Here is an 11,283-nt window from a genome sequence, read left to right as displayed (position 1 = left end):
CTATGAGTGGAGGGCTGATGGTTATTTTATTGTGAGTGGGGGGGGGGGGGCTGATGGTCATTACTGAGTGGGGGGCTGATGGTTATTACTCTGAGTGGGGGCCTGATGGTTATTTTATTGTGAGTGAGGGGCTGATGGTCATTACTGTGAGTGGGGGGCTGATGATCATTACTGAGTGGGGGGCGGATGGTCACTACTGAGTGGGGGGCAGATGGTATTTACTGTGAGTGGGGGGCTTATGGTCATTACTGTGAGTGGGGGCTCATGGTAATTACTGTGAGTGGGGGGCTGATGGTCATTACTGTGAGTGGGGGGCTGATGGTCGTTACTGTGAGTGGGGGGCTAATGGTTATTTTATCGTGAGTGGGGGGCTGATGGTGATTACTGTGAGTGGGGGGCTGATGGTTATTACTGAGCGGGGGGCTGATGGTTATTTTATTGTGAGTGGGGGGCTGATGGTCATTACTGTGAGTACTGAGAGGGGGGCTGATTGTCATTACTAAGTGGGGGCTGATGGTTATTACTGTGAGTGGGCGCTGATAGTTATTTTATTGTGAGTGGGGGGCTGATGGTCATTACTGTGAGTGGAGGGCTGATGGTCATTACTGAGTGGGGGGCTGGTGATCATTACTGAGTGGAGGGCTGATGGTTATTTTATTGTGAGTGGGGGGACTGATAGCCATTACTGTGAGTGGGGGGCTGATGGTCATTACTGAGTGGGGGGCTGATGGTTATTACTCTGAGTGGGGGCCTGATGGTTATTTTATTGTGAATGAGGGGCTGATGGTCATTACTGTGAGTGGGGGGCTGATGATCATTACTGAGTGGGGGGCTGATGGTCACTACTGAGTGGGGGGCAGATGGTATTTACTGTGAGTGGGGGGCTTATGGTCATTACTGTGAGTGGGGGCTCATGGTAACTACTGTGAGTGGGGGGCTGATGGTCATTACTGTGAGTGGGGGGCTGATGGTCATTACTGTGAGTGGGGGGCTGATGGTCGTTACTGTGAGTGGGGGGCTAATGGTTATTTTATCGTGAGTGGGGGGCTGATGGTGATTACTGTGAGTGGGGGGCTGATGGTCATTACTGAGTGGGGGGCTGATGGTTATTTTATTGTGAGTGGGGGGCTGATGGTCATTACTGTGAGTGGGGGGCTGATGCTCATTACTGAGAGGGGGGCTGATGGTCATTACTGAGTGGGGGCTGATGGTTATTACTGTGAGTGGGGGGCTGATAGTTATTTTATTGTGAGTGGGGGGCTGATGGTCATTACTGTGAGTGGAGGGCTGATGGTCATTACTGAGAGGGGGGCTGATGATCATTAGTGAGTGGGGGGCTGATGCTCATACCTGAGTGGGGGGCTGATGGTCATTACTGAGTGGGGGGCTGATGATCATTAGTGAGTGGGGGGCTGATGCTCATTACTGTGAGTGTAGGGCTGATGGTTATTTTATTGTGCGTGGGGGGGGGGATGATGGTCATTACTGAGTGGGGGGCTGATGGTCATTACTGTGAGTGGGGGCTCATGGTAATTACTGTGAGTGGGGGGCTCATGGTTATTTTATTGTAAGTGGGGGGCTGCTGGTGATTATTGTGAGTGGGGGGCTGATGGTTATTACTGTGAGTGGGAGGCTGATGATCATTACTGAGTGGGGGGCTGATGATCATTACTGAGTGGGGGGCAGATAGTCATTACTGAGTGGGGGGCTGATGGTTATTTTATTGTGAGTGGGGTGCTGATGGTCATTACTGTGAGTGGGGGGCTGATGGTTATTTTATTGTGAGTGGGGGACTGATGGTCATTACTGTGAGTGGGGGGCTGATGGTTATTTTATTGTGAGTGGGGGACTGATGGTCATTACTGTGAGTGGGGGACTGATGGTCATTACTGTGAGTGGGGGCTGATGCTCATTACTGAGAGGGGGGCTGATGGTCATTACTGAGTGGGGGGCTGATGGTCATTACTGAGTGGGGGGCTGATGGTCATTACTGAGTGGGGGGCTGATGGTTATTTTATTGTTAGTGGGGGGCTGATGGTCATTACTGTGAGTGGAGGGCTGATGGTCATTACTGAGTGGGGGGCTGATGATCATTAGTGAGTGGGGGGCTGATGGTCATTACTGTGAGTGGAGGGCTGATGGTTATTTTATTGTGAGTGGGGGGGGGGGCTGATAGCCATTACTGTGAGTGGGGGGCTGATGGTCATTACTGAGTGGGGGGCTGATGGTTATTACTCTGAGTGGGGGCCTGATGGTTATTTTATTGTGAGTGAGGGGCTAATGGTCATTACTGTGAGTGGGGGGCTGATGATCATTACTGAGTGGGGGGCTGATGGTCACTACTGAGTGGGGGGCAGATGGTATTTACTGTGAGTGGGGGCTTATGGTCATTACTGTGAGTGGGGGCTCATGGTAATTACTGTGAGTGGGGGGCGAATGGTTATTTTATCGTGAGTGGGGGGCTGATGGTGATTACTGTGAGTGGGGGGCTGATGGTCATTACTGAGTGGGGGGCTGATGGTTATTTTATTGTGAGTGGGGGGCTGATGGTCATTACTGTGAGTGGAGGGCTGATGGTCATTACTGAGAGGGGGGCTGATGATCATTAGTGAGTGGGGGGCTGATGCTCATTACTGTGAGTGGGGGACTGATGCTCATTACTGTGAGTGGAGGGCTGATGGTTATTTTATTGTGAGTGGGGGGGGCTAATGGTCATTACTGAGTGGGGGGCTGATGGTTATTTTATTGTGAGTGGGGGGCTGATGGTCATTACTGTGAGTGGAGGGCTGATGGTCATTACTGAGTGGGGGGCTGATGATCATTAGTGAGTGGGGGGCTGATGGTCATTACTGTGAGTGGGGGGCTGATGGTCATTACTGAGTGGGGGCTGATGATCATTAGTGAGTGGGGGGCTGATGGTCATTACTGTGAGTGGGGGGCAGATGGTATTTACTGTGAGTGGGGGGCTGATGATCATTACTGAGTGGGGGGCAGATGGTCATTAATGAGTGGGGGGCTGATGGTTATTTTGTTGTGAGTGGGGGGCTGATGGTTATTTTATTGTGAGTGGGGGACTGATGGTCATTACTGTGAGTGGGGGGCTGATGGTTATTTTATTGTGAGTGGGGGACTGATGGACATTACTGTGAGTGGGGGACTGATGGTCATTACTGTGAGTGGGGGCTGATGCTCATTACTGAGAGGGGGGCTGATGGTCATTACTGAGTGGGGGGCTGATGGTCAGTACTGGGTGGAGGGCTGATGGTCATTACTGAGTGGGGGGCTGATGGTTATTTTATTGTGAGTGGGGGTCTGATGGTCATTACTGTGAGTGGAGGGCTGATGGTCATTACTGAGTGGGGGGCTGATGATCATTAGTGAGTGGGGGGCTGATGGTCATTACTGTGAGTGGAGGGCTGATGGTTATTTTATTGTGAGTGGGGAGGGGCTGATAGCCATTACTGTGAGTGGGGGGCTGATGGTCATTACTGAGTGGGGGGCTGATGGTTATTACTCTGAGTGGGGGCCTGATGGTTATTTTATTGTGAGTGAGGGGCTGATGGTCATTACTGTGAGTGGGGGGCTGATGATCATTACTGAGTGGGGGGCGGATGGTCACTACTGAGTGGGGGGCAGATGGTATTTACTGTGAGTGGGTGGCTTATGGTCATTACTGTGAGTGGGGGCTCATGGTAATTACTGTGAGTGGGGGGCTGATGGTCATTACTGTGAGTGGGGGGCTGATGGTCGTTACTGTGAGTGGGGGGCTAATGGTTATTTTATCGTGAGTGGGGGGCTGATGGTGATTACTGTGAGTGGGGGGCTGATGGTTATTACTGAGCGGGGGGCTGATGGTTATTTTATTGTGAGTGGGGGGCTGATGGTCATTACTGTGAGTACTGAGAGGGGGGCTGATTGTCATTACTAAGTGGGGGCTGATGGTTATTACTGTGAGTGGGCGCTGATAGTTATTTTATTGTGAGTGGGGGGCTGATGGTCATTACTGAGTGGGGGGCTGGTGATCATTACTGAGTGGAGGGCTGATGGTTATTTTATTGTGAGTGGGGGGACTGATAGCCATTACTGTGAGTGGGGGGCTGATGGTCATTACTGAGTGGGGGGCTGATGGTTATTACTCTGAGTGGGGGCCTGATGGTTATTTTATTGTGAATGAGGGGCTGATGGTCATTACTGTGAGTGGGGGGCTGATGATCATTACTGAGTGGGGGGCTGATGGTCACTACTGAGTGGGGGGCAGATGGTATTTACTGTGAGTGGGGGGCTTATGGTCATTACTGTGAGTGGGGGCTCATGGTAACTACTGTGAGTGGGGGGCTGATGGTCATTACTGTGAGTGGGGGGCTGATGGTCATTACTGTGAGTGGGGGGCTGATGGTCGTTACTGTGAGTGGGGGGCTAATGGTTATTTTATCGTGAGTGGGGGGCTGATGGTGATTACTGTGAGTGGGGGGCTGATGGTCATTACTGAGTGGGGGGCTGATGGTTATTTAATTGTGAGTGGGGGGCTGATGGTCATTACTGTGAGTGGGGGGCTGATGCTCATTACTGAGAGGGGGGCTGATGGTCATTACTGAGTGGGGGCTGATGGTTATTACTGTGAGTGGGGGGCTGATAGTTATTTTATTGTGAGTGGGGGGCTGATGGTCATTACTGTGAGTGGAGGGCTGATGGTCATTACTGAGAGGGGGGCTGATGATCATTAGTGAGTGGGGGGCTGATGCTCATACCTGAGTGGGGGACTGATGGTCATTACTGTGAGTGGGGGGCTGATGGTTATTTTATTGTGAGTGGGGGACTGATGGACATTACTGTGAGTGGGGGACTGATGGTCATTACTGTGAGTGGGGGCTGATGCTCATTACTGAGAGGGGGGCTGATGGTCATTACTGAGTGGGGGGCTGATGGTCAGTACTGGGTGGAGGGCTGATGGTCATTACTGAGTGGGGGGCTGATGGTTATTTTATTGTGAGTGGGGGTCTGATGGTCATTACTGTGAGTGGAGGGCTGATGGTCATTACTGAGTGGGGGGCTGATGATCATTAGTGAGTGGGGGGCTGATGGTCATTACTGTGAGTGGAGGGCTGATGGTTATTTTATTGTGAGTGGGGAGGGGCTGATAGCCATTACTGTGAGTGGGGGGCTGATGGTCATTACTGAGTGGGGGGCTGATGGTTATTACTCTGAGTGGGGGCCTGATGGTTATTTTATTGTGAGTGAGGGGCTGATGGTCATTACTGTGAGTGGGGGGCTGATGATCATTACTGAGTGGGGGGCGGATGGTCACTACTGAGTGGGGGGCAGATGGTATTTACTGTGAGTGGGTGGCTTATGGTCATTACTGTGAGTGGGGGCTCATGGTAATTACTGTGAGTGGGGGGCTGATGGTCATTACTGTGAGTGGGGGGCTGATGGTCGTTACTGTGAGTGGGGGGCTAATGGTTATTTTATCGTGAGTGGGGGGCTGATGGTGATTACTGTGAGTGGGGGGCTGATGGTTATTACTGAGCGGGGGGCTGATGGTTATTTTATTGTGAGTGGGGGGCTGATGGTCATTACTGTGAGTACTGAGAGGGGGGCTGATTGTCATTACTAAGTGGGGGCTGATGGTTATTACTGTGAGTGGGCGCTGATAGTTATTTTATTGTGAGTGGGGGGCAGATGGTATTTACTGTGAGTGGGGGGCTTATGGTCATTACTGTGAGTGGGGGCTCATGGTAACTACTGTGAGTGGGGGGCTGATGGTCATTACTGTGAGTGGGGGGCTGATTGTCATTACTGTGAGTGGGGGGCTGATGGTCGTTACTGTGAGTGGGGGGCTAATGGTTATTTTATCGTGAGTGGGGGGCTGATGGTCATTACTGAGTGGGGGGCTGATGGTTATTTTATTGTGAGTGGGGGGCTGATGGTCATTACTGTGAGTGGGGGGCTGATGCTCATTACTGAGAGGGGGGCTGATGGTCATTACTGAGTGGGGGCTGATGGTTATTACTGTGAGTGGGGGGCTGATAGTTATTTTATTGTGAGTGGGGGGCTGATGGTCATTACTGTGAGTGGAGGGCTGATGGTCATTACTGAGAGGGGGGCTGATGATCATTAGTGAGTGGGGGGCTGATGCTCATACCTGAGTGGGGGGCTGATGGTCATTACTGAGTGGGGGGCTGATGATCATTAGTGAGTGGGGGGCTGATGCTCATTACTGTGAGTGTAGGGCTGATGGTTATTTTATTGTGCGTGGGGGGGGATGATGGTCATTACTGAGTGGGGGGCTGATGGTCATTACTGTGAGTGGGGGCTCATGGTAATTACTGTGAGTGGGGGGCTCATGGTTATTTTATTGTAAGTGGGGGGCTGCTGGTGATTATTGTGAGTGGGGGGCTGATGGTTATTACTGTGAGTGGGAGGCTGATGATCATTACTGAGTGGGGGGCTGATGATCATAACTGAGTGGGGGGCAGATAGTCATTACTGAGTGGGGGGCTGATGGTTATTTTATTGTGAGTGGGGTGCTGATGGTCATTACTGTGAGTGGGGGGCTGATGGTTATTTTATTGTGAGTGGGGGACTGATGGTCATTACTGTGAGTGGGGGGCTGATGGTTATTTTATTGTGAGTGGGGGACTGATGGTCATTACTGTGAGTGGGGGACTGATGGTCATTACTGTGAGTGGGGGCTGATGCTCATTACTGAGAGGGGGGCTGATGGTCATTACTGAGTGGGGGGCTGATGGTCATTACTGAGTGGGGGGCTGATGGTCATTACTGAGTGGGGGGCTGATGGTCATTACTGAGTGGGGGGCTGATGGTTATTTTATTGTTAGTGGGGGGCTGATGGTCATTACTGTGAGTGGAGGGCTGATGGTCATTACTGAGTGGGGGGCTGATGATCATTAGTGAGTGGGGGGCTGATGGTCATTACTGTGAGTGGAGGGCTGATGGTTATTTTATTGTGAGTGGGGGGGGGGGGCTGATAGCCATTACTGTGAGTGGGGGGCTGATGGTCATTACTGAGTGGGGGGCTGATGGTTATTACTCTGAGTGGGGGCCTGATGGTTATTTTATTGTGAGTGAGGGGCTAATGGTCATTACTGTGAGTGGGGGGCTGATGATCATTACTGAGTGGGGGGCTGATGGTCACTACTGAGTGGGGGGCAGATGGTATTTACTGTGAGTGGGGGCTTATGGTCATTACTGTGAGTGGGGGCTCATGGTAATTACTGTGAGTGGGGGGCTGATGGTCATTACTGTGAGTGGGGGGCTGATGGTCGTTACTGTGAGTGGGGGGCGAATGGTTATTTTATCGTGAGTGGGGGGCTGATGGTGATTACTGTGAGTGGGGGGCTGATGGTCATTACTGAGTGGGGGGCTGATGGTTATTTTATTGTGAGTGGGGGGCTGATGGTCATTACTGTGAGTGGAGGGCTGATGGTCATTACTGAGAGGGGGGCTGATGATCATTAGTGAGTGGGGGGCTGATGCTCATTACTGTGAGTGGGGGACTGATGCTCCTTACTGTGAGTGGAGGGCTGATGGTTATTTTATTGTGAGTGGGGGGGGGCTAATGGTCATTACTGAGTGGGGGGCTGATGGTTATTTTATTGTGAGTGGGGGGCTGATGGTCATTACTGTGAGTGGAGGGCTGATGGTCATTACTGAGTGGGGGCTGATGATCATTAGTGAGTGGGGGGCTGATGGTCATTACTGTGAGTGGGGGGCTGATGGTCATTACTGAGTGGGGGCTGATGATCATTAGTGAGTGGGGGGCTGATGGTCATTACTGTGAGTGGGGGGCAGATGGTATTTACTGTGAGTGGGGGGCTGATGATCATTACTGAGTGGGGGGCAGATGGTCATTAATGAGTGGGGGGCTGATGGTTATTTTATTGTGAGTGGGGGGCTGATGGTTATTTTATTGTGAGTGGGGGACTGATGGTCATTACTGTGAGTGGGGGGCTGATGGTTATTTTATTGTGAGTGGGGGACTGATGGACATTACTGTGAGTGGGGGACTGATGGTCATTACTGTGAGTGGGGGCTGATGCTCATTACTGAGAGGGGGGCTGATGGTCATTACTGAGTGGGGGGCTGATGGTCAGTACTGGGTGGAGGGCTGATGGTCATTACTGAGTGGGGGGCTGATGGTTATTTTATTGTGAGTGGGGGTCTGATGGTCATTACTGTGAGTGGAGGGCTGATGGTCATTACTGAGTGGGGGGCTGATGATCATTAGTGAGTGGGGGGCTGATGGTCATTACTGTGAGTGGAGGGCTGATGGTTATTTTATTGTGAGTGGGGAGGGGCTGATAGCCATTACTGTGAGTGGGGGGCTGATGGTCATTACTGAGTGGGGGGCTGATGGTTATTACTCTGAGTGGGGGCCTGATGGTTATTTTATTGTGAGTGAGGGGCTGATGGTCATTACTGTGAGTGGGGGGCTGATGATCATTACTGAGTGGGGGGCTGATGGTCACAACTGAGTGGGGGGCTTATGGTCATTACTGTGAGTGGGGGCTCATGGTAATTACTGTGAGTGGGGGGCTGGTGGTCATTACTGTGAGTGGGGGGCTGATGGTCGTTACTGTGAGTGGGGAGCTAATGGTTATTTTATCGTGAGTGGGGGGCTGATGGTGATTACTGTGAGTGGGGGGCTGATGGTCATTACTGAGTGGGGGGCTGATGGTTATTTTATTGTGAGTGGGGGGCTGATGGTCATTACTGTGAGTGGGGGGCTGATGCTCATTACTGAGAGGGGGGCTGATGGTCATTACTGAGTGGGGGGCTGATGGTTATTTTATTGTGAGTGGGGGGCTGATGGTCATTACTGTGAGTGGGGGGCTGATGCTCATTACTGAGAGGGGGGCTGATGGTCATTACTGTGAGTGTGGGGCTGATGGTTATTTTATTGTGAGTGGGGGGCTGATGGTCATTACTGTGAGTGGAGGGCTGATGGTTATTTTATTGTGAGTGGGGGGCTGATGGTCATTTCTGTGAGTGGGGGGCTGATGGTTATTTTATTGTGAGTGGGGGACTGATGGTCATTACTGTGAGTGGGGGGCTGATGCTCATTACTGAGAGGGGGGCTTATAGTCATTACTGAGTGGGGGCTGATGGTCATTACTGAGTGGAGGGCTGATGGTCATTACTGAGTGGGGGGCTGATGGTTATTTTATTGTGAGTGGGGGGCTGATGGTCATTACTGTGAGTGGAGGGCTGATGGTCATTACTGAGTGGGGGGCTGATGATCATTAGTGAGTGGGGGGCTGATGGTCATTACTGTGAGTGGGGGCTGATGGTTATTACTGAGTGGGGGCTGATGATCATTAGTGAGTGGGGGGCTGATGGTCATTATTGTGAGTGGAGGGCTGATGGTTATTTTATTGTGAGTGGGGGGGCTGATTGCCATTACTGTGAGTGGGGGGCTGATGGTCATTACTGAGTGGGGGGCTGATGGTTATTACTCTGAGTGGGGGCCTGATGGTTATTTTATTGTGAATGAGGGGCTGATGGTTATTACTGTGAGTGGGGGACTGATGATCATTACTGAGTGGGGATCTGATGGTCACTACTGAGTGGGGGGCAGATGGTATTTACTGTGAGTGGGGGGCTTATGGTCATTACTGTGAGTGGGGGCTTATGGTAATTACTGTGAGTGGGGGGCTGATGGTCATTACTGTGAGTGGGGGGCTGATGGTCGTTACTGTGAGTGGGGGGCTAATGGTTATTTTATCGTGAGTGGGGGGCTGATGGTGATTACTGTGAGTGGGGGGCTGATGGTCATTACTGAGTGGGGGGCTGATGGTTATTTTATTGTGAGTGGGGGGCTGATGGTCATTACTGTGAGTGGAGGGCTGATGGTCATTACTGAGTGGGGGGCTGATGCTCATTACTGAGAGGGGGGCTGATGGTCATTACTGAGTGGGAGCTGATGGTTATTACTGTGAGTGGGGGGCTGATAGTTATTTTATTGTGAGTGGGGGGCTGATATCATTACTGTGAGTGGAGGGCTGATGGTCATTACTGAGTGGGGGGCTGATGATCATTAGTGAGTGGAGGGCTGATGCTCACTACTGTGAGTGGGGGGGCTGATGGTCATTACTGAGTGGGGGGCTGATGATCATTAGTGAGTGGGGGGCTGATGCTCATTACTGTGAGTGGAGGGCTGATGGTTATTTTATTGTGAGTGGGGGGGGCTGATGGTAATTACTGATTGGGGGGCTGATGGTCATTACTCTGAGTGGGGGGCTCATGGTTATTTTATTGTGAGTGGGGGGCTGCTGGTGATTATTGTGAGTGGGGGGCTGATGGTCATTACTGTGAGTGGGAGGCTAATGATCATTACTGAGTGGTGGGCAGATGGTATTTACTGTGAGTGGGGGGCTGATGATCATTACTGAGTGGAGGGCAGATGGTCATTACTGAGTGGGGGGCTGATGGTTATTTTATTGTGAGTGGGGGGCTGATGGTCATTACTATGAGTGGGGGGCTGATGGTTATTTTATTGTGAGTGGGGGACTGATGGTCATTACTGTGAGTGGGGGCTGATGCTCATTACTGAGAGGGGGGCTGATGGTCATTACTGAGTGGGGGCTGATGGTCATTACTGAGTGGAGGGCTGATGGTCATTACTGAGTGGGGGGCTGATGGTTATTTTATTGTGATTGGGGGCTGATGGTCATTACTGTGAGTGGAGGGCTGATGGTCATTACTGAGTGGGGGGCTGATGATCATTAGTGAGTGGGGGGCTGATGGTCATTACTGTGAGTGGGGGCTGATGGTCATTACTGAGTGGGGGCTGATGGTCATTACTGAGTGGGGGCTGATGATCATTAGTGAGTGGGGGGCTGATGGTCATTACTGTGAGTGGAGGGCTGATGGTTATTTTATTGTGAGTGGGGGGGGCTGATAGCCATTACTGTGAGTGGGGGGCTGATGGTCATTACTGAGTGGGGGGCTGATGGTTATTACTCTGAGTGGGTGCCTGATGGTTATATTATTGTGAGTGAGGGGCTGATGGTCATTACTGTGAGTGGGGGGCTGATGATCATTACTGAGTGGGGGGCTGATGGTCACTACTGAGTGGGGGGCAGATGGTATTTACTGGGAGTGGGGGGCTTATGGTCATTACTGTGAGTGGGGGCTCATGGTAATTACTGTGAGTGGGGGGCTGATGGTCATTACTGTGAGTGGGGGGGGGGCTGATGGTCGTTACTGTGAGTGGGGGGCTAATGGTTACTTTATCGTGAGTGGGGGGCTGATGGTGATTAC

This window comes from Rhinoderma darwinii, assembly GCF_050947455.1.
Source record: "Rhinoderma darwinii isolate aRhiDar2 chromosome 3 unlocalized genomic scaffold, aRhiDar2.hap1 SUPER_3_unloc_6, whole genome shotgun sequence".
NCBI classification, from domain to species: Eukaryota; Metazoa; Chordata; class Amphibia; order Anura; family Rhinodermatidae; genus Rhinoderma; species Rhinoderma darwinii.
This window is presented reverse-complemented; position numbering follows the sequence as displayed.